We start from the raw sequence: 23,726 nt of genomic DNA, 5'->3' as shown, positions 1-23,726 counted from the left end.
GCACAGTCGCTTGATGGCGACCGGGAGGACCCTGTGCCTCCAGCCCTACCCTGCCGGTGGTGGCAATCCGAGGTACCACCTCATTTGTATAAGAGTAAGCATACAGGATTTGGAGAACCTGTACCGCAGGAAAAATTTGGTATCAGACATAGCTTCAAAGGGGTTCATGCGGTCAGTAATAACCCAACGATTACGCCATGGCTGATCATACCGATTTTGACTATATTTCTGCCCCAAATGCTTGCTTTTTGTCATTTTTCCCACCCAGAGCCCCTAAATCCCACCCCCCAAGACATGGGGTGGGGGGGTTAATCTGAAAGCCAATCACGAACACCGAAAATAAAAGCCAAATTCGTTCAAATCACACCAAAATACACCAGAAAAACACACTGCCAAGCCAAAGCAAAATAGTGCGGACTTTAAAAGCTCACCGAAAGCAAACTAACTGGTTGTGCACCAGTCGTCTGTTTAGGTAGTACTCGGCCATTCTTTACCGTAGGGATTATTTCACGTACTAATCAAACTAATTATAAAAGTATCATGCACCATATCTAATAAATAGCTTGGTAGAAATATTGAGAAATAAAATGGAAGTGGATACAGTATCTCATCTTTGTTTTCGTTTCGTTGTAAATTAACCATCCCCGGAGAAGTAGTGAAGTCTTTTAAAACGATAAACATATTAAACGCTTATTTTTTTTTTACAAGATGTTTTTTATCATTGATTTTAAATTCCCATCACACACACCACTGGTTCCTTTATATTCTTCGTAGTTTCTTTGCACAAGGCTGCTATAATATGACGAAGGGGCATGCAAAGGGGTGCTATGACACTCCCCGCGGATTCCAGTACTACACTGTGGTAATACTCTCCCGTTCGCCGGGGAACCGTCTCCCTTTCGTGCTTTAAGACTACCAAAAGATGTGGATAAGGCAAAGTGAACGCCTGCCCACAGTTTAAGGCTACAGCCGTTAGACATTCAGTTTACAGCCCAATCTTCCTTTCTGTCAGCATTCCATAAACAAGCCTCCCTTCTCGGTACTCTTACATCTACCTCGTTCACCAGTTAATCCATGAAGAGAATGACGAGCCATGGCGGCACAACATATCCCTAACAACCTCACATTTGCCTGAAACCATTCATCGTCCTCCTTTCCCTCTTACAGATATCGCCTACTGGAATGGTAAAATTCTTCAGTGCACTTTGAAATTTCCCTTCCACCCCAAATCTGTAATACTTTCCACACGGTACTTCAAGCCATTCATCGTCCTCCCTTCCCTCTTTTAACAAGTCCTACTCCAATAGTAAATTCTTCACTGCATTTAAAGATTTCCCTCCCACTCCAAAATCTTCAATATTTTCTATAAGTTATCTCTGTCAGTTCTTTCTAATGCTTCCCCAGGTCCGTAAGAGCTACATAAGCTTATCAGTTTTCACCTTTCCCTACTAATCGTTTACATATATTTCTCAAAACTCCCTGTTACATTTTTAATTCCTCTGATCCTCCCTGTTATGGTGTTCTGTATGTTGCACTACTGATCCAGCTGCTACTTTTACATACCACTACACATTTGGTAACGATCCGAAATTATTCATGGTGCTTGAAATATAAGAGGAGCAGCATGAATCACTTCAACATTCGTTAGACAAGAGGAAAATGATGATAAACTGATGGCAGGTAATGGATAAAGAAGGATAAAGAAAAGATAGAGAAAAACTGAGGGCCGTACTTATGTGGCTTTTAGAGATTTCGCAGCATCTTCTTGGCGAATTATTCTGAACATTGTATATTTCTGATACAAATAATTTATATAATAAAGAGACAAATAAAATACAAGAGAATGTTAAGATGTAGCAGGCAAAAAACATTGCGTAGAATGAGGTACTACGAAGACTCCTCCACTGTAGCTCCCACGCGGAAGGGGAAAAGCGGCATTGTTAACAGATTCATTAACGCAAGACAAGCGGCAAACTTTCCTCGCATTTTTCCTCCTGGAGCACCAGACTTTTTTAACGTCGCCACTTTAGGCAACTATGTTCTCTGCCTGTGATTCCAGTACTCTCTCTGTCTTACTGATTTTCTTATTTATACCGTATATAACTTTCCTCGTTACGTCTAGTTTACTGTTTTTTGCAGAACCCACGGAGGCCAAATATAGTGCTTGTCCCTAACTGTTGCACTCCCTCACTCCCTCACTATCTCACTAACTTACCCACACGGTAACTGAGTTACTGTAATTTCTTGCAGAATGAGGTCCGGGCCCTATGGGAGGAGCGTTGGGAAAGCCAAATTCTACAGTCATAGGGCTCCTTAACAGGCCAGGTTTCAAGAGCAGGACCCTCGATGGTCTCCTTTCTTGCGGGAGGAGGGTTGCTGGTGTCCCACCCAAAATCATTAGACACAGGCAGGTTTTTACCAAGAAACAAAGTTTTTGTATAATGGCGGAACTTTAATTGACCCAGGTTATGAGCATGTGGGACCTCCTAGGGCGATTCCCAACGGGGGGGGGGGGATGGTCTCTGGTGATGGTCAAAGTCGTTGTGCACAGCCTAATTTTTAAACCGGAGAAAGTGAAATCTGGCATACTGACAGATGCTCACCCCATCTACGTTTTGGGAACAGTAGAACCACAACAGGTCACCTTTTACGAGGTAGGTGGCGGCCCTCGGGGTTCCCGATAATGCCATTATTTGCGATAATAATTTTACACCTTGGACCACAATATTTCGATAAAGGTAGACTTTTCCTTGGCCACATTTTGGGCAGGGTGGGACCCCCGATGACCACCCCTTACGGTGGGGGGCCACTGTCCCCAGGTAGAACAACGTCACAGTTTTACGTAGGCACACGAAATCTTTCACAATAGACCTTCACCCTGACCATATTTATAAGGGGTGGGATCCCGGGGTTCATCTTTCCAGCTTTCCCAGTAAATAATTATTTCTTTTACTTTACAGTATTGGAGAAGTGGGTGCGGATTTGAAAGGTGTTCTTTGTCTTGCTTTTTTCTGATTTAACTTATGATTTACCTCTGAATTACTGACATGTCTCTTACTATTACTTTTTGGCATTACACTTGTATTATACCTGATGATCAGGTGCGTCTTACTACAGTCCATTTGGAGTGACGACTCCGCCTAACGCGGATGGATTTGATATGCAAAGAGTTAACTTGAGAATGTATGAAAATGTATGACACAAGGATTAGATTGGCCATTTACCTTTAAATGTACTGAGCTATGACAACCTAGCCTCGGACCCCTGCATATCACAGACACAATATGGACTTGGCTGTTACAGTGTTGTTAGTATTTATTTCTCTAAGGGCGACAAAGACTGGATTTGGTAATGGGTGGAAGGGCATCGTGGGGATCATACATGATGCACAGATGGCCGATGCAGATTGGCCGGTATGGGCGTGGATATGGTCTAATATAAAGGGTTTCTCCAAAAGAACAACAACAACAACAGCAACAAAGTATGCATATGGCTCAGCCATATACGGGGAATATCCCACAGTGCTTTTGACTTTTGCTTTACCTCATACTTGTTTCCTAAGAACCATTTTTGTGATTAGGTGGCCACTTTTCTTCGTCTTTAATATTTTGATTTTTGGTATTCATGAGTTATTGTGAGATCCTTTCCAGGGAAATGGATCTTTAAACAAGTGAACAATCTTTCAAGAAGAGTTTGTGTGTGCACGAAGTGAAAGGTGGGTTGTTCTGTTGCTGCTGTTGTTATCGCCAACCTTACGAGGTGGAGCGATAATGTTTTTGACTGCTTCTGTGTGTGTGTGTGTGTGTGTGTGTGTGTTTTGCTTTTATTGCCATTTCCTCAACGCCCTTATCTCTTTCCTACATCTTCTCTGTGATGTTTGTTTGCATTTTCTCCAGACTATCATCCATCATGTGGTTTCTGCCACTTGTACTTGGCCTCAACACTAACCTCTTTATCACTGCCCCACAACACATGCTATGCTGCCCCCTAATGTCACGAATCAAATTCGCGACATTTCCCTTTTGTGAGAAAACACGAATTATTAGTGGAAAACTCACTGTGTATCGCTCAGTTAACCATTTCTCTCTCCACTTCGGTGGTATACTTTTCAAAACATTCGTCACTGTTTCAAAAGTGACCGATTTAATGCACGTCACTAAGTGCTCTACTGAGCGATACTATTGTTTCTTTATTGTTCGCCCCTGCTTGCCTCGACCGTTAGAAAAATGCGGCCTAGTGCTCTGCTTTTCTTTCCCACGACTTATTCAGTCGAGTGTTTGCTCAGACGGAGAGAGGTCCTGTGCTCCAGAAGTGAGAGGTCAACCCAAGCTCCACTAGAATCACAGTTATCCAGTGCTCCCACCATGGTGATACACAGCATTCATTGACCAGTATTTCTTTTTGTATTTTCCTAGTTTTAAGAGCTTAGTTAAGGTGTTTTTTCCTAGATGTAAGAATTTAGCTCGTGTGTGAGTGAGTGAGTGGGATTTCATTAATTTGATTTGAAATGTAACGTTAAATTTATTTTTGTAATAAATAAATTTAACAGTTCTTTTTCTTGAGCTTAATGTAATGTAAACTCTTGTTTCATTTCTCCATAATTAAGCTTATTTCGCATATAGCCCCTAGCTTGCATAAACGTTTGCCTTTCATAACTGGTACTTAGGCCAGTCTTGTTGTATTAAGCTTAAAATCCGTTGTGCCACCTAGGAGTTAAGCACCAGCAAGAACCTGATACTGTTATTAGTATTAATTATTTATTGTCAGGGGTGAAGTAACTTTCTCCAGAGGCTACATTACAAATAAACAGCAATTGAGTGATTAGTCTCTGCTGTGTACTGTCGAGAAAGTTTATAAATTCTCGTTCTTAGAGAATCGTGCGAAGCAAGCTAGCGTAAAGTAATCGTTGCTTGATTTAGCAAGACAATCATTGTCCTGCTCTGCAATACTATTGAATATTATTATCAATTGAATAATATTTAGCATTTATTTTAAAAACCCCGTGACAATTGGCGACCTCATTCCAGGATATTAACTCCTAGCTCTAAAGCTATTCACGAGATAGTACTCACTCATTCATATTTAGGAATTTATCATTAAAGTTTATAGGCACAAGTTTACTGGTGTTTACCGTTAATTTAGCAAGTGAATTTTTGCTTTATTAATCAATAGAGTACTTAACTCTAGTTTATTCTTGGTAACGCCAGACGATTTTATTCGCTCCTGGGTACCCGCCGTACCCATTGTGTTAATTATTGAGTCTTCCCAGTCATTTGCATTTTTGCTTTATTTTTGCCAGTTAACTAGATAAGACTGGTCACCACTAGCTTGTGCCTGTATTCTTTATTTGTATTACTAGCATTCGTTTGCGAAGCAGTCAGTACTCAGTTTCGTTTGCTTAATAAATTAGCGCCATGGCAGCCAGTGCTTATGTACAGGAGGCCAAAGATATGGGCCTCACTGGCCCAGAGAAAATTCGGAGTTACGTTCTCTCACGGCTTAATTATGAGCAAGAACGTGAGAAAGATGCTCGTGAAGAGCGTAGAATTCAGCGCGAATACGAGCGAGAACAGCGCGAATACGAGCGAGAACAGCGCGAACACGAGCAGAAACAACGCGAGCTCGAGTTAGAAAAAGAGCGACAACAGCGCGAACATGAGCAAAAACAGTGCGAACTCGACTTGGAACATGAGCGAGAACAGCGTGAGGAACGAGAGAGAGAATGGGAACACGAACGTGCCAAGCGAGAATCACGTGAAAAACACGAATATGAAATGCTGAAGCTCAAGCGAGATTCCTTGGCTTCAGATACATCTGGTGCAGTTGGTCAAAGCTCCACGAGCGTTCTCCCTGCACATGTCCTGGTGACCCCACGCATCAAGCTTCCTTCATACAAGGAAAGCGAGCGAATCGAGCCGTACATAGCTCGTTTTGAGGACATGGCAGACATGTATCAACTGGATGAGGCAGCTAAGCGGCTTTAGTTTCTTAGCCTATTTGAGGGCCCTGCCCTCGATATTCTCCACAGAATTCGTGGAGACAATCTCACATATGAGATGATGAAAGCTGCACTCATTAAGGCGTATGGTCTCACAGTAGATGACGCCAAAGTTCAGTTCATGCGAGCTCATCTCCAAGACAAGGAGACAGCTGTTCAGTTCCTTGATCGTCTCACTGGTTACTTAAATGAGTGGATGGAGAAAGATGAAACTCCTTCCACGCGTGAGGGGATAATTGACCTTATGCTGCATACACAGCTAGAGAGGTCGTGGCCTGCTGAGCTCATAGCACAGCTTAAGATCTGCCAGGTGAAAGATGCCAGCCAAATGGCAGAAAAGGCTGAAGCATTCTTTACTGCATACGGGTATCAAACTCGTAAGCAAAACACCTGGAACAGAAAACCTGATAAATCTGGGAAATCGTCTCAGACTGAATCCCAGCACCAAGGCCGTTCTCAGAGTAATGGCCAAGGTCCAAGCAAACCGCAAAAGGACCAGGGGCAAAATACACAGCAGCCTGCTTGGAAGCGGTACAACAAGCACCCCAACCAGCAGCAGTTCCCCAATCAGCAGCAGCAGCAATACAAGGACAAGCCACGTAACCCTCAGTCAGGTCAATTAGTGTATCGGAGGCAGGAGGCAAATGCAGCCTTCATTCCACAACAAGTACCCAGTGGTGCCATCTCTACCAGTACAGGTACTTCTCAACAGTTCACAAGTCCCCCTCCGACCATGAACTCTCCTCAGACACATAGTTCCCAGGGTGCCACGTCTGCTGCATTGGTTGTTCCGCAGTCTCATGAATGACTGGCTGCTACCTCCTCAAACCCTTCCACCAGCAACACTGCCTTTCTTGTTCAACCAGGGTCTGTGGGAGGTGTTTCTGTAAATGTTCTGAGGGACAGTGGTTCCTCAGGTTGCTCTGTTAAGCAGAGTTTAGTTCGGCCTGATGAGTATACAGGTCGACAGATCCAAGTTAGACTCATTGATGGATCAGTGAGATTGTTCCCTGAGGCACGTATCCAGGTGGCATCTCCATTTTATACTGGTGCGACACTTGCAGTTGTCATGCCAGAACCTCTATTTGACCTAATAGTAGGAAACATTCAAGGAGTCAAAAATAGTTGCGCCGTAGATGTTGCTACTCAGACTTCGGCTGGTGCGATAACACGAGCCGTGGCCAAGCCTCCAAATCGCGTCACTCCGTTGACCGTCGCAACGCCGCAAGATCTGATTCGTAGTCAAGATGTTGTCCAAGAGCAACAGACTGACTCGACACTTGCCTCAGTGCGCAAGAAGCTGGAGGGTAAAGTGATCAAGTATTCACAGGGAGGACAAGCCAGGTTCCTTCGTAAGCGAGGACGGCTGTACCGTGAGTCACAGACACCCCAGGGTGAGGTTCGACTGCAGTTTGTCGTTCCTGCAAAGTATCGCCGAGCAGTGTTTGAATTAGGTCATTGTTCAGCGATGGGAGGTCACATGGGTCAAAAGAAGACCTCTGACCGCATCCATGCTGACTTTTTCTGGCCAGGAATGGGACGGGAAATAACAAGGCTCGTATGTTCCTGTGATGTGTGTCAGCATACCACTGACCGGGGACGTGTCCGTCCTGCACCATTGAAGCCAATGCCCATAATCTCTGAACCGTTCGAGAGAGTAGCAGTTGACATAGTTGGGCCAATCTCCTCTAGGGCTAGTGATGGATCAAAGTATATCCTCACCTTTGTTGATTTCAGCACACGGTGGCCTGAAGCCGTGGCCCTTAAGAATATAGAGGCCGTCACTGTTGCTGAGGCATTAATTGAAGTGTTCTGTCGTGTAGGTATCCCTAAGGAGGTCTTAAGCAACCGGGGTTCGCAGTTCACTTCAGCAATGATGAACGAAGCTTTCAGGTTGCTGTCCATCCGAGGCTTACGAACTACGCCGTATCATCCCATGTGTAACGGGTTGTGTGAGAGGTTCAATGGAACTCTCAAGAAGATGTTGAGGCGCATGACCGCCGAACAGCCAAAGGAATGGCTGCGGTTCATTGCTCCTCTTCTATTTGCTTATCGAGAAGCCCCACAGCATTCATTGAAATTCTCACCCTTTGAACTGGTGTATGGAAGGTCGGTCCGGGGCCCACTTCAAGTCCTTCGTGAGTTATGGGACGATGAAGAACCTGACCCTGAAGTCAAGACCACCTACACCTACGTCCTTGATTTGGCTGACCGCCTCCAGTCGACGTGCGAGTTAGCTAAGGAAGAACTGATCAAGGCGCGTGAAGTTCAAAAGGCTCATCACGATAAGAAGGCAAAGCTTCGGATGTTTAGTCCAGGCGATAAATGCTTGGTATTACTCCCCACTGCCCAGAACAAGTTGTTGGCGCAGTGGAAGGGTCCATTCGATGTAGTAGAGCGCATTTCAGACCTCAACTACATAATACAGATGGGGAATCTTCGTGAAAGGTTCCACATTAACATGTTGAAGGCTTATCATGAGTCAGACCCCGAGGAGACTGGCATACGAGTAGCTGATGATAGTGACCAGCCACTGGAAGAAACTGGGGCAGCCGCAGTGATCCCAGCTGATGACCATGATGACGAGCCCTTAACCGCTCAGTTCCGTCAGGAAGAGACTGTCGGAGATGTTTTACTTAACCCTGACTTAGCAGTAGGAGACCAAAATGCCTTATGGTCACTGCTCTGTCAGTATGCTGATGTCTTCTCAGACCTACCTAGACTTGCAAAGGTTGCATGTCATAAAATTGAGTTGACCAGCAATGCACCTATAAAGGTTAAGCCATATCCGATTCCCATGCGACTACAGGGTGCAGTAGATAAGGAAATTGCTGACATGGAGACTGCAGGCATTATCGAAAAGTCCTCATCTCCTTACTGTAGTCCGATGGTAGTAGTCCACAAGAAAGATGGTGGAGTCAGGATTTGTGGCGACTATAGAAGGCTCAATGCAATCACCAAAGTGGATGCTGAGCCAATGGGTGACCATATTGCCATCTTCTCCAAGCTGGCAGGGTCACGATATTTCACGAAGCTCGACCTAGCGAAGGGTTTCTTCCAGATTCCCCTTCATCCTGAGAGTCGTCAGTTCACTGCCTTTGCTACTCCTGGGGGGTTGTACCAGTATAAAGTCCTCCCATTTGGACTTACCAATTCCCCAGCAGTATTCAATCGTGCCATGAGACAAGTGCTCCATGGTATTGTAGGAGTAGAGATGTTCGTTGACGATGTCCTCGTTCATTCCGCCACATTGGAGGAGCACCTCAGACTCTTGGAAATTGTCTTCAGTAGACTCCAGAGTTTCAACATGACTGTGAAGCCTAGCAAATGCAAGATTGCTCCCAGTGAGGTGGAGTTCCTCGGTCATATTGTTGGCAACAATCACTGCAGGTGTCAGGATGACAAGATCAGGAAGGTTAGAGAAGCCCCGAGACCCGTGACCAAGAAACAGGTTAGGGCATTCCTTGGCCTAGTGGGATATTATAGGAGTTTTATCCCAAACTTTGCTCTCATTACCCAACCGTTGTACAAAGTGCTACTGAAATATGCTCCAAACACCATTGAATGGGGAGAAGCGCAAGAGAGATCTTTTGCCACCCTCAAGAATATGTTGTGCAAGGAGCCTATCTTGCAGTTGCCTGATTCCAGCAAACCTTTCATACTGCGCACTGATGCTTCACAAGATGGAGTAGGTGCCGTATTGATGCAGGAATTGGAAGGTGGAATCTTCCCAGTGGCATACCACAGCCGTAGGCTAAAACCCACTGAGAGGAATTACAGTACTGTTGAGAAAGAACTCTTGGCTGTGGTTGATGATGTTAAAAAATATTATTATTATTTATTTGGGGCATCTTTACTCTGGAAACTGACCATATGCCACTCACTAGTCTTAGCATGACCAAGACGGCTAATGCAAGATTGACACGCTGGACACTGTATTTACAGCAGTTTAACCTCGTTGTGAGATACATCAAGGGAAGTGAAAACGTAGGTGCAGACCTGATGTCTCGCCTGCTAACTGCTGACTAACATGGGCAGTTGTTGTATGCTGGGTTCCGTGATAGGCATCCTCGGAGATTTGAGTAATCCAAGTACCAGCCTAGTTCCCAGTCAAAAGTGTAGACCTGACGTCTCACTTGTTGGCCCCACAGGACACAGTATGTCCAGGGCCTGTACATATACGTGTACTGTAGGTTAAGGGGGAAGTGAGAACTCCGCAGAGGCGACTTGAGGCTATGGAAGACCCGAGTTTGCACAAGGATTCTCAGCTCCCCGATACTAATATAAGTACTGTAGGTTAAGGGGGAAGTTCGAGAGAGAACTCCGCAGAAGCGACTTGAGGCTATGGAAGATCCGAGTTTGCACAAGGATTCTCAGCTCCCCGATACTAATATAAGTACTGTAGGTTAAGGGGGAAGTGAGAACTCCGCAGAGGCGACTTGAGGCTATGGAAGACCCGAGTTTGCATGAGGATTCTCAGCTCCCTGATACTAATATAAGTACTGTAGGTTAAGGGGGAAGTTCGAGAGAGAACTCTGCAGAGGCGACTCGAGGCTATGGAAGACCCGAGTTTGCACAAGGATTCTCAGCTCCCCGATATTAATATAAGTACTGTAGGTTAAGGGGGAAGTGAGAACTCCGCAGAGGCGACTTGAGGCTATGGAAGACCCGAGTTTGCACAAGGATTCTCAGCTCCGCGATACTAATATAAGTACTGTAGGTTAAGGGGGAAGTTCGAGAGAGAACTCTGCAGAGGCGACTCGAGGCTATGGAAGACCCGAGTTTGCACAAGGATTCTCAGCTTCCCGATATTAATATAAGTACTGTAGGTTAAGGGGGAAGTGAGAACTCCGCAGAGGTGACTTGAGGCTATGGAAGACCCGAGTTTGCACAAGGATTCTCAGCTCCCCGATATTAATATAAGTACTGTAGGTTAAGGCACAGGTTGAGGACCCGTGTGCAGTTCGAGGCTATGGAAGACCTGAGTTTGCACAAGGATTCTCAACTTGCCGACCATAATCGTGTGCTATAATTAATGGCGACCTCGAATGTACGTCATAGCACTGACTGCTAGGCAGAGAGAGTAACTGTAACATAATAAAATTTTGTCTCATTGACACTTTTGATGCTCCACCTCAATTGATTTTGCAGGTACAGAAATGGGCGTAGCAGTTTTGCTGTGCGGGCCAGCTGATCGTCTGCCACACGCTGCCGCCTCTTCTCCTCTGCCTTCGTCGTCGCCATGTTATTATTTACTATGTCATTTTACACGTAGGTACAGTTACACTACAACTGTCACACCCACACCGTGTATTACATACACCACGCTACACAACAATTAGTTGTCAGTGTAAATGTAGCGAACTTTCGCTCAGTTTGACCTGAGTACAGGATTTTCACCGTCGTCACGGAGTTTTTCCCTCAAGCTTGCTTCTATTAACGTAAATACGAGTTTTTTTTCGCTCACTGGCGACTGCGACTTTCTCCTGTAGCAGGATAGCACACACACCACAGTGTGAATCTTGTGTGAATGAGTTAGGATGTGTACATATATATATATATCCACAAATTTTTTCCCATAAGGAAAAAATTTAATTTTGTAGGGGCGTAATGTCACGAATCAAATTCGCGACATTTCCCTTTTGTGAGAAAACACGAACTATTAGTGGAAAACTCACTGTGTATCGCTCAGTTAACCGTTTCTCTCTCCACTTCGGTGGTATACTTTTCAAAACATTCGTCACTGTTTCAAAAGTGACCGATTTAATGCACGTCACTAAGTGCTCTACTGAGCGATACTATTGTTTCTTTATTGTTCGCCCCTGCTTGCCTCGACCGTTAGAAAAATGCGGCCTAGTGCTCTGCTTTTCTTTCCCACGACTTATTCAGTCGAGTGTTTGCTCTGACGGAGAGAGGTCCTGTGCTCCAGAAGTGAGAGGTCAACCCAAGCTCCACTAGAATCACAGTTATCCAGTGCTCCCACCTTGGTGATACACAGCATTCATCGACCAGTATTTCTTTTTGTATTTTCCTAGTTTTAAGAGCTTAGTTAAGGTGTTTTTTTCCTAGGCTTAAGAATTTAGCTCGTGTGTGAGTGAGTGAGTGCGATCTCATTAATTTGATTTGAAATGTAACGTTAAATTTATTTTTGTAATCAATAAATTTAAGTTCTTTTTCTTGAGCTTAATGTAATGTAAACTCTTGTTTCATTTCTCCATAATTAAGCTTATTTCGCATATAGCTCCTAGCTTGCATAAACGTTTGCCTTTCATAACTGGTACTTAGGCCAGTCTTGTTGTATTAAGCTTAAAATCCGTTGTGCCACCTAGGAGTTAAGCACCAGCAAGAACCTGATACTGTTATTAGTATTAATTATTTATTGTCAGGGGTGAAGTAACTTTTCTCCAGAGGCTACATTACAAATAAACAGCAATTGAGTGATTAGTCTCTGCTGTGTACTGTCGAGAAAGTTTATAAATTCTCGTTCTTAGAGAATCGTGCGAAGCAAGCTAGCATAAAGTAATCGTTGCTTGATTTAGCAAGACAATCATTGTCCTGCTCTGCAATATTATTGAATATTATTATCAATTGAATAATATTTAGCATTTATTTTAAAAACCCCGTGATATTTTAAAAACCCCATGACACCTAATAACATCGATCTCTAAGCTGTGTAGCGAGCTGCTTTGATTATGCAGCCACTCTCTCATTTTCCTCTACTTTGCCATGTTTGTTGCTTCAGAGAGAAAGAGAGAGAGTGAGAGAGAGAGAGAGAGAGAGAGAGAGAGAGAGAGAGAATGTGTGTGTGTGTGTGTGTGTGTGTGTGTGTGTGTGTGTGTATGTGTGTGTGTGTCTGTTTTAAGATGATTTTTGTGAATTTTATTCACTAAACAGTCAGTTGAATCGAATTAGGATTAGCTCAAAAGGATAATCGTGTACCTCAAAATGGAGCATAGAGAGCTTCGCTCTCCGACTGGAAAGCTCACCAACTCTCCGTTTTGCTTGGCGTCTTTTTTACAACTGTAATTTTCAGTAATAATCTCTAGATTCGATCTGTATTTCCATGACCGTGTTTTCTGCTGAACTACAGGTCGCAGTAATTTCATCCATAAGGTCAAACACATCACAGTCTTCGTGTCGTCTGATAACTGGTCGTTTAAATTCACGAAGTTTTCCTGTGGATCGGATCCACAATTTACCCAGATCCCTGTTTTAAGACCTGAGGAATACAGCACTTTACTGCATGAAAAATTCCGGGCTTGTTATCTGTTCCTGTAGTAAGGTAGAATTATAATGAACATTAAACGACCGATGAAATTTGCCTAGAACTCGTTCTATCATGTGACCCGTAAATTAAGGGTTCTAATAACAGCCACCAAGCAGATGTTATATTTTTATCAGAATGTGTGTGTGTGTGTGTGTGTGTGTGTGTGTGTGTGTGTGTGTGTGTGTGTGTGTGTGTGTGTGTAGGGATACTTATATTTTAGAGGTAATGAAAATCTTAAAGCAAAAGAACTGCTGCTAACGCCAGCATTATTTTTCTTAAATGTTTGTGAGTAATAAATGTGTATAGATAGCACCTACATTACTTAACAGCTCATTAGTGTGAGCACCCCTTGTCAGGTGTGATGGTTGGGTACAGGACCGTGGGAGCCTGTGAGCCAACATTAACCCTGACGGGAGGGCATTCACTGTTACTACACTGTTACTTGATAATATGATTGTGTGTGCCTCAGTGAACAGCTGTCTATACCACTCAGATTGAAACTTAGGAGGTTGTACCTTCCGGAGACTGGGAGAGGCACGGCAAGGACAAGTTGAAGAGATATAACTTTGTGTGTTATGTACTACATAACTGACATTTTGTCTTCCTCGATCCCTTGAAATTAGAAACAATATGTTTTTGTTTTTATTTTTTATTTTTCGTCTTTCTTATGCTGCAACTCATGATCATCAACCAGGTTATGAACATTTCGTGCTTTCTCAAATTATTATATTTCCGTCAGATTCTTCTCGTGTTACATGAAATAAAGTACAGGTTTTTTTACATTCCGTTCTTGTCCATTCGAAGGATGGCTCACCAATCTATCATCCACCTTCGTTCTCCTCCTTCATCCATTACATCCCACAACTAATTGAAAATTGTTCCCAACCGCTTCAACCACCGAACTGTCATAAAAACTTAGACATACAGATAGAGACGGCATTAGGATTTACCACAATGTGACACACACACACAAAATAAATAAATAAATAAATAAATAAAAAATAAGAGAGTTTAGACCTTTGACACAGAGTATGAGGTAAGCAGTCATAACAAGACCATGCACTTCAGTAATAGTCAGACAAGCAATTATTGTACAGTGGAATGAGTAATGAATTGGTGAATGTTTGACGAGAGCATATCAAACAAATATGGAAATATTGTTGCCTTCATATGGAAGTCGGTTGCCGCCAAATCAGCATGCTAACATTGCGTAAAATTCAAAACTGTCTAGTTAATACTGTAGCGTCACTAAATTCCCATACCAATAGCGAAAACACATGACAAAATGTTGTGTCTGATGCTGGGGACTGCTCATAGCCATCCAATGAATCTCATTGCATAAACTTTTTTCCACAGAGGCTGGAAATTTTTTGGAAAAAAGTTTAAGGATACTGAAAGCTCTCCGACCAACTTTAGCAACTTAGGACTTCCATTGGAGTTTGAGAACGAGTTAGAGACATTTTTTCAAAGGATGGTTTACTCATCGCCTTAAATTTATGTTGGAACTTAAAATTACATTACTTTTGTCCAGTGGAAGCATAAGGAAATATTTCGTTTATTTTCTACCCATACTGCTAAGTGCTGGGCTTTGGATATTGTTTCAAGTATGCAGATATTTTGCTACGCGTCATAATAATCATTTGATCCTGTTGCAGAAATACAGTCCATTTTTCAACTAGTAAGTGCCTGGTGCTTTTGTCTATCAGATGAATCAGATTAATCATTCCTTAACACGCCTGGCCTTGTTAAAGATTTTTCTTTCTGTTGAATGAGTTTACCTCGTTTCTGAGCAAAATAATGGTTTGTTTTCGTACTTACAGGTTTTACTAGTGTTTTAGGTTGATCGTACTTGTCTTTTGGCGCCATAGCCTGGTGTCCTGCCGTAGATACCCTGGTCTTTTACAGGTGCTTTCTCCTGATGATTAGACTCATTCTAACGGACGAAATACTAATATGTTACGGTGTAAGGATTAGGCCAAGCATCGTTCTGTATTCTTCTACGTCACGTGCACAATAAGTCAAGTGATTTCCTCCTTTACATACCGTGTGTTTGCCACACTGTCATTGCATCTTACTCTGTGTGCGTGTGAGAGAGAGAGAGAGAGAGAGAGAGAGAGAGAGAAATCCCCTGAGCTGGGGCCAATGGACCATTGTAGCTCTGCAGGGCAAGGAGAGATCCTTGGAGAGGCCGCTACATCTCTCACCAGAAATACGTAACACTGGTGCGGGCTCGAACGGCAAACCCTACGGCTGTGAAGCGTGAACACCAACACTGAGCTATTCTGGCCCCAGCGATGGGAAGAGAGAGTAAATGCGAAAGACGAAGGAGGTGAGAATAGGCTATGCATATGTTCAAATATGCAATGAGTGCGTTGCACTGAGTGCCACCTGAGCCTGCTTCACAGACGCTAACGTTGTGGTCCGAATGCGGGGTTGTGTGAGAAGGATGACCAGTACTGTCTTGCAGACTGGTGACAGGCGGGGGGTAATGACGGCGGCGGGGAAAGAGGGAAGCTAGGAATGGAGATTGACTTTCAAGAAAGATCAGAGGTCATGAAAGGAGTGAAGTCAAAGAAATGCTTTTGGTTTGCTCTCCTATGTGAATTTGGAAAATTGATTAAAATGTGATAACACTGAGCCGTGAAAGCACCCTCACATACATGGGGCTCGAACCCATCTCACCACTGCAGGTCTAAAAGGTAAATGGCCGCCATGTGATGACGTTTTACCTTCATTTCGGATTCACACATCCCGACCTATTGCTATGTGGGAAAGGTAATGAGCTTAAGCGAGTCCGGGAACTATGCTGAGTGTGCTTTCACGGTTCGATGTCATCACAACTTGTCTTTTCTACATACAACCTGTCAACCATCATGTCTGGGCTAGCATAAGCTCACAACCCTCTCCACACAGCAATAGGTCGGGTATATGGTTTCGAAAAAAAAAAAAAAAGGAAAAGCGTCATCAATTGGCGGCCACTCATCTTTTTGACCTGCACTGGAGAGAAGGGCTGGAGCCCCACGCAAGTGAGGGTACTTTCACGGATGGAGGTTATCACAGTCTGTTGTTTTTCTATTCACATTGTTTTCCATGATACCACGCCTCTAGTATCGTCACCATTATTCTCATTGCAAAAATATCTATTGTTTTCCTTCTCATGGTTACGGTTTTAAGGTACTGAATAACATATAAGAAAATTGTCAATAAAAACAGTAACAGCGCCAATACAATGTTTCATAATCTCACAATAAATAATAAAACTCTGCTGGAAAAATCTGAAAAACCTATTCATCCGGTCGAATGTCTATATGTCATGGCGTAGATTGGCTCACAGTTTTTCTGTATTAGTTTGCCTGGGCCAGAGGTTATTAACACAGGTGGACAGTATGAGGTTCTGGCTTTATGACTCATTAGGGACGGGGGACGGGGGAGGTAAGGAGGCAGGAGTAACATGGAATTTTTTGGCAGAGAGATTTTTTTTTTCTTCGCAGCCAGTGCCGTAAATATCAACCAGAAATCTGTCTGCTGAATAAAGCAAATTGATAATGGTTTGCTTAGGTCATTCAGTGAAATGATAAAGGTTATACACACGTCGCTGGTCGAAACACGATCATTACTTTAACGCTGATAATAAAAAATAATTAGTGACACAAGTAATAAAAATGTACTCTTAATGTTATCATTTTCATGATGAGTTTTAATATAGTATAAACTGAGACTGTGGTATGGAAATGAGCACTAGATTTTACTGTAGTATATTACACCAGCTGCTGTTAACTGCTGTCACTGGAGGTACTGCACCTTTCAAACAGACCCTTTTGTCTTGACTCCTCATTTATCACGAAAAGTAAAAGTGGCAAAATATGTGCAGGCTTCCAACAGCAGCTAAAGGACGGAAATGTTTTCAGTTACTATGATTATGATTTCAGTACATTTCTGTTTATAAAGACCTTCCGAAATATTGTGGACCTTGCATGAAAATCTCATCAACATACCTAAAGCATCAGTATTCTATGACCAAATGATCACTGGAAAATAGTACAGCACTCCCTTCCAGTCGTCAGTGAAGCAGTGACTAACCTTTACTTCATTATCTCAAAATGTAGCGAGCCACAAGAAAAATGGTTAATAGTTAAAGAGGAGTATGTGGTCCTGTCACTAACCAGCTACATTAAATACAGTAGCTACAAGTGAACCATACGTATGTTTAATTTCTTTAATGGATCATAACATACACGCAGTACAGTGACGCATTTTCCCATATATCCTTATCTCTACGTGGTTTTATGCAGCTTAGGAGGGACGAACTGCAAAGCTTAGATATGCCTTCATACTAGCCATTTCAGTAACAAAGATCCTTGCCAAGGTGAATAAATACGTTCTGGTGGTAGCAAGAATAGAAAGCATAATACGTCTTTACACTGGAGGAATTAAAGTCAAGATTTCACATTCTCTTCCATTCTGATTGCAACCAGAATATTGAACTGTGGCTACGAGTAAACGTAAATATTTTGCTTCACGAAAATCCTCCCTTTCACAGAGATAAATGAAGCACCGAATCAAAATACTGACAAGTATGAAGAGCGAGAGAGAGAGAGAGAGAGAGAGAGAGAGAGAGAGAGAGAGAGAGAGAGAGAGAGAGAGAGTATGAAGAAGTAGAGATGGCACTGTGCCAACAACCATCGCAAGAAGGTCGTGGGAGGAGGTAGCTCAGTCGGTAGAGGTGGCCTGCAGCCCAACCGGACCCAGGTTCAAATCCCCGCTGGGGCAGGGAAGAGTTTAAGGATCTGAATTTGATAAAAGCAGACTTTACTGATCCACCAGAAGACTCGCTGACATGTAGTAAAAATATCCCCGCTAATACCAATTCACCAGTTCTATATGAGACAGCCCTAGCATGTATTCAATATGGACGGTGGGTGTTAGCGCCGAAGTGGTGACATGTAGAGGTGTATGGAATGTAGAAGGACTACTGGGCCTTGGAAGCAGGCTGTGAAGCCTATGCCCAGAGTCGGACACATTAAAAAAAAAAAAAATCCTATGTCTTCGCTTTCTTTATGACATACGTTAGTGTACTGCATGATGAGTTAGTGATTATACCATCATAATGACACTTTCTGGGTGCACGTATGCTACAACATAATGGCACGTACTGGAGTAAAAAAATAAATATATAAATATTGGAATGGAATTACATGCCCTTTTACAGCATCAACCTTGTTCCGATGGTTTTGGTTGCACTACATTCCCTAAATCTACGTACCATTTATCGTTTTCTTATTACTTGTTTTATTGGTTTTAAAAAGCTTATAAGCAAGGAAACTCCAATAGTTTTGTAAACTCTTCTCTTAAGAATGTAGCAGTAGCGAAGGTAATAAAGTAGGCACTGACGAACCCGCTCCAGTTAGAAGGATCCTCTTGAGCTGAATAAAATTTTCTGGACAAAGTAACAGGAAGAAGCACTGTGAGAGCGCCACACCCACGCCCTGTGATTAGACTGTGAACGAACGTTTGACCTGGCTCAGTGGCTTTGACCTTTGATTGTTCTCAAATTGTAAACACTCCATTCATGCATGATCTTGCACATCACCATTAAGTTTGTTTCGAACTGGATCAAAAGTAATTACATTGACTTTGCTCTGTGACCATGATCTTTGTCCTATTGTTCGCACAAATGAAAAGTTTATTATATGGCTGAGCCTAAACCATTCTACTAAGTTTAATCCAAAACGAATAAAAATTTTTTGAGTTGAAGGAATGCAAGTTTGACACTGTCCTGTGACGTTAAATGTTGACCTATTGTTTTTAAAATTGAAACACTGCACCCTTTGCTCACAATCTACCACTTCACCATGTTTTGTCAAAATCAGATAAAAACTGAAAAAGTTTACCTGTTGTCGACCTACTACCTCTGACATTTTTCACGCAATATCTAACTTGCTTCCGACCGACACAGTGCAGAATGAAACCCCTCCTGGGAAAAAAAAAAAAAAAAAAAAAAACATGATGGTCGGCACTTTTTTTTTTTTTTTTTTTAGCTAGGGAGGATACAAGACAGAAAAAGAAAAAAAAAAGGAAATCTGGATTTTTGTCAACTGTGCTTTGACGTGTTACCGATATGTTTTAGCTGCTTGAGAAGATGTTTTAGGTGTAGACATGCATCAGGATTAAGTCTTATACCTCCATATTCGGGAGCTTCGAAGCATTATATTTCATAAGGTTTATAGATGCATCTGCGCCATCCCTACAGAGAGTGTCCACCGACATAATGATAAAGTATACTCGAAAGCGACAATCGGTACTCCCTCTAGTGGCTGAAGCCATGGCCAGCGAAGGGCGGACGAGCCAACAATCCCTCCCCCGCACACACCACCGCACCCCATCCCAGCCCTTATACAAGTTGCCGGCTAGGTCTGCGAGGTTCGAGGCTGGCTATGTAACGTTGTGTCCATATCTACATGATGTAACATTCTCGTGAGTTACCATTACCGTATAGGCCTATAACGTAAAAAGAAGTAATCTGCAATAGTTTGTTAATAGCTAGCATATGCACATGGAAATACAAAATTATATATATAAAGGCATGTGAAAAAGAAACAAAAGTAATTCTATCAGTATTAAAATGTTATTAATGCCACGTTAAAAATTTCCACACGTCAAGTATATGAACCATTTCAATAATTTACGATATGTTACCGTATTTAACCAACACCCCGCCACTCCCCACCACCGCTACTCTGTGTTGACACGTTTTCACTGTAGAGCAAACCAGCAAATCCACGAACACAAAAGAATCAACCAATACGTTTTTGAAAATTGTATATTGAAAATCAACAGGTGTACAACAGCATACCTCACATTATAGGAGCGAGTTGTCCGACGATCATCTGTGGGCGCACCCACTCACCCTCCCACCTGTTCACTGGGTCGTCATTCATGTAGTATAGTGGTAGGTTAATAATATTCATCTACAATGGTGTATGATTATGAAGGCATATGTGTTAATGTATTTGTCATATTTTTGTTAAACAAATGAAAGGATTATTAGAGGCAGGCATGGGTTGCTGAGAAGCATTGTAGTGTTACTGTCTTGTCGGCACAATTCTCCTTGTAATATATTTCACCGTGCATGTGGAGCACTGGTTAGTGTGTCAAACTCCCGTCACCTCACATCTAAAACAATGAAATAAACAGTCTCTCTCTCTCCCAGAATATTCGTCTAAAAATATTTTTCATATATAGTTTATATATAATAGTTCTGGTGTTGTGTTATATACGAGTATTGTCACCTGGGCACATTTCTTCCTGCGCCATAACCTCGAGATGGTTCTCATTCACCCTGCTATATGGCATATTCCTTTAATATCCTGCTCTTTCGCTGGCTGGCGTGCTCACCACACCAAGATATCTGGGTCATCTCTTCGTTCACTGATGCCTCCATCTCTCTTGTTCTTACTCACTTTCTCTAAAAATTGTCTTTAAAGGAATAAGCAAACTGTGTGCCGTTATTTTCCTGCAGGTAAACGAGTGTTGGATATGACACAGCCAGTTGCCTATGTGGCTGCTGCTAGGGATATAATTTTTATAGTTACTTTCCTATACAAAAGATTACAGTATGGAGTTTAATCATCATAAACTTTGGATATCAGAGGTCATGTTGCAAGGAAGATGACCCTTGAGAGAGATTGTGTGATTTCATCCTCTACCGTTATAAAACATCTGGGAACATCAGCAGTGAATGTGATTCCATCCGACATATGAACTTTTTATTCTTAGGCTGTTAATTACGAGGACCTGGAAGAGGCTATCACCTAAAAAGGGAAAACTAATTTTCTGTCTTTAACAACATAGCGTGACTTGAATATTAAATTCATCAACTCATAAATTCCTCTCTCCAGAGTTTTACGTTCAGGTTATTTGTATAAAACTTTCCCAGTTTCTTTGAAATCTATGTTGAAGAACTTCCATTTAAATGGAAACAAATCTTATCCTAGGGTTCATGTTGTGTTTCCTAACTTGTATGTAGTATTCGGGGGTAGAAAGAAACACAGAGACGTCAAAAGCAAACGTCAGAGATCATACTGGGGTATACTTGACAACTGATAGTATGACCTGAATGAAAAGATCACTGTCGACAAAGTATTAGATCCATAGACTCTCCCCAAGACGATTTCCCAAATACAAAAATAATACTGTATACAGTATATTGCTATCCAGGATATGGAGTAAAATCCGATAAAATACATGGTTGATCTCTTGCTGGAAAGATTTTACAGTTGGCTTCAGTAGCTGCAGCAGACAGCGGGTAATTGGATTCCTGGGGCTTTAGGGGATTCGAAGAGATTTAAGATAAAATACAAGGTCGCTGGAGCGGATTGCGTTTAAAGAGGATCACTTAAAGATACGATCAGCCAGGCGTTTTCCACGACCAAAATGACACGACCAGCCAGGAGTATTTCAAGACATCGATGACTCGATCAGCCAGTAGTCTTCTGCGAACACAGTGATGCGACCAGCCAGTAGTCATCTACAACCTCAATGTGTGTGTGTGTGTGTGTGTGTGTGAGAGAGAGAGAGAGAGAGAGAGAGAGAGAGAGAGAGAGAGAGAGAGAGAGAGAGAGAGAGAAAATCATGGCTGAGATTAACGAACAAACATACAACCAGCTAATTCAGGTCTGTCTCGTAACTCAGAATTTCACTTATAAGAAGGAGGAAAGCCTTGGGTTTCTCTCTCTCTCTCTCTCTCTCTCTCTCTCTCTCTCTCTCTCTCGCTGTACTTTCTACAAAAAACAAAATTACTACGACATTATTTGCCAGTAAAAAATACCTGTTTTTACTTGGTGGTGGCTAGAATTAGGATTCAAGTAAGATGGAGGAATAGAAGAAGGGAAAGACGAGAGGAAGGAGTAGTTGCAAGGAGAGTGGAAAGGTTACAAGAGGATGAGAAAAAGGCAGAGTATAAGAGAGAAGTGGAGGAACGATTGGGCAAATATGATTGGAGCAGATGGGAGATGTGGAAGGTGTGTGTAGGATATTTACAGAAGAAATATGTGCAGCATGTGATGTGGTGTGTGGAAGGAAGAGAAGACGGAGGGGGGTGCAAGGAACAGCGTGGTGGACTGAAGAGGTGAGACAGGTTGTGGCACAAAAGAAGAAAGCATACAATGAATGGATGAGAAATAGGGGCGTGGAAGAAGTTGAGAGGCGGAAGAGAGAGTTATATGTAGAAAGAGAGAGGTGAAAAGATTAGTAAGAGACAGTAAGAAGAGAGTGGATGAGGAATTTGGAAGGAATTTGAGTGTAAAGTGGAGGGACTGTAAGAAAATGTTCTGGAGAGAGGTGAAAAGAGTAAGACAGGGTGGAAGTGAAGTTAGCAGGGGAGTGAAAGATAAAAATGGTAGATTACTAGTGGAGAAGGGAGAAAAAGTGAGCAGATGGAGAGAACACTTTAAGGAATTGTTGAACATAGAGGATGGAAGTAATGCGAGTATAAGTGGCTGGGGAATGGCTGGGAGAAGGAGGGAGGTGAGAAGACGGGGAGAAATCAGTAGGATAGAAGTTGTTGAAGCAATGAAGAAAGTTAAATCGGGGAAAGCCCCAGGAATTGATGGAGTGTGTGGTGAAATGCTGAAGCATGGAGGAGAGATAGTAGTAGAACGGATGTGGAAGATGTGCAGATTGGCCTGGGAGGAAGGTAGAGTCCCGGAGGATTGGAAGTCAGGTATAATTATTCCCTTCTACAAAGGAAAAGGGGAAAATGAAGTGTGTGGTAATCATAGGGGCATTTGTCTTCTTAGTATAATAGGAAAAGTGTATGGTAGGTTACTTATTGACAGAGTTAAGGAAATAACAGAGAAATTAGTTAGAGAAGAACAGGGAGGCTTTAGGAAGGGAAGAGGTTGTGTAGATCAGATATTCATTCTTAGATCTTTAGTGGAAAAGTTTCTAGAGAAAGGAAAGAAGTTGTATGCGGCTTTCATGGATTTGGAGAAAGCATATGACAGGGTGGATAGACAAGGATTGTGGAAAGTGTTAAGAATATATGGAGTAGATGGGAAGTTGTTGAATGCTGTGAAGAGTATGTACGATGGTGCGAAGGCTGCAGTGGGTGTGGATGGTGAACTAAGTGAATTTTTCTCTTTAAAAGTTGGGTTGAAACAGGGATGTGTCATGTCTCCATGGTTGTTCAATCTGTACATGGATGGGGTAATAAAAGAGGTACAAGGTAGGGTAGTGGATGTTGGAGTGGCCCTGGTGAGAGAGGATAGTGTTTGGAAACTCCCTGTACTGTTGTTTGCAGATGATACTGTGTTGTTGAGTGAAGATGAAGGGGAGCTGCAAGGCTTGGTGGATGAGTTTGGGTAAGTGTGTAAGAAACGGAATCTAAAGGTGAATGTAGGGAAGAATAAAGTGATGGTCTTTGAGAGAGGTGTAGTCAGTGAATGTACAGCGAGGTTGGAT

Source organism: Coenobita brevimanus, chromosome 41, assembly GCF_032717465.1.
Source record: "Coenobita brevimanus isolate Jiangsu-jjx chromosome 41, ASM3271746v2, whole genome shotgun sequence".
Lineage (NCBI taxonomy): Eukaryota > Metazoa > Arthropoda > Malacostraca > Decapoda > Coenobitidae > Coenobita > Coenobita brevimanus.
The sequence above is the reverse complement of the archived record's forward strand: the minus strand, read 5'-3'. Positions refer to the sequence as shown.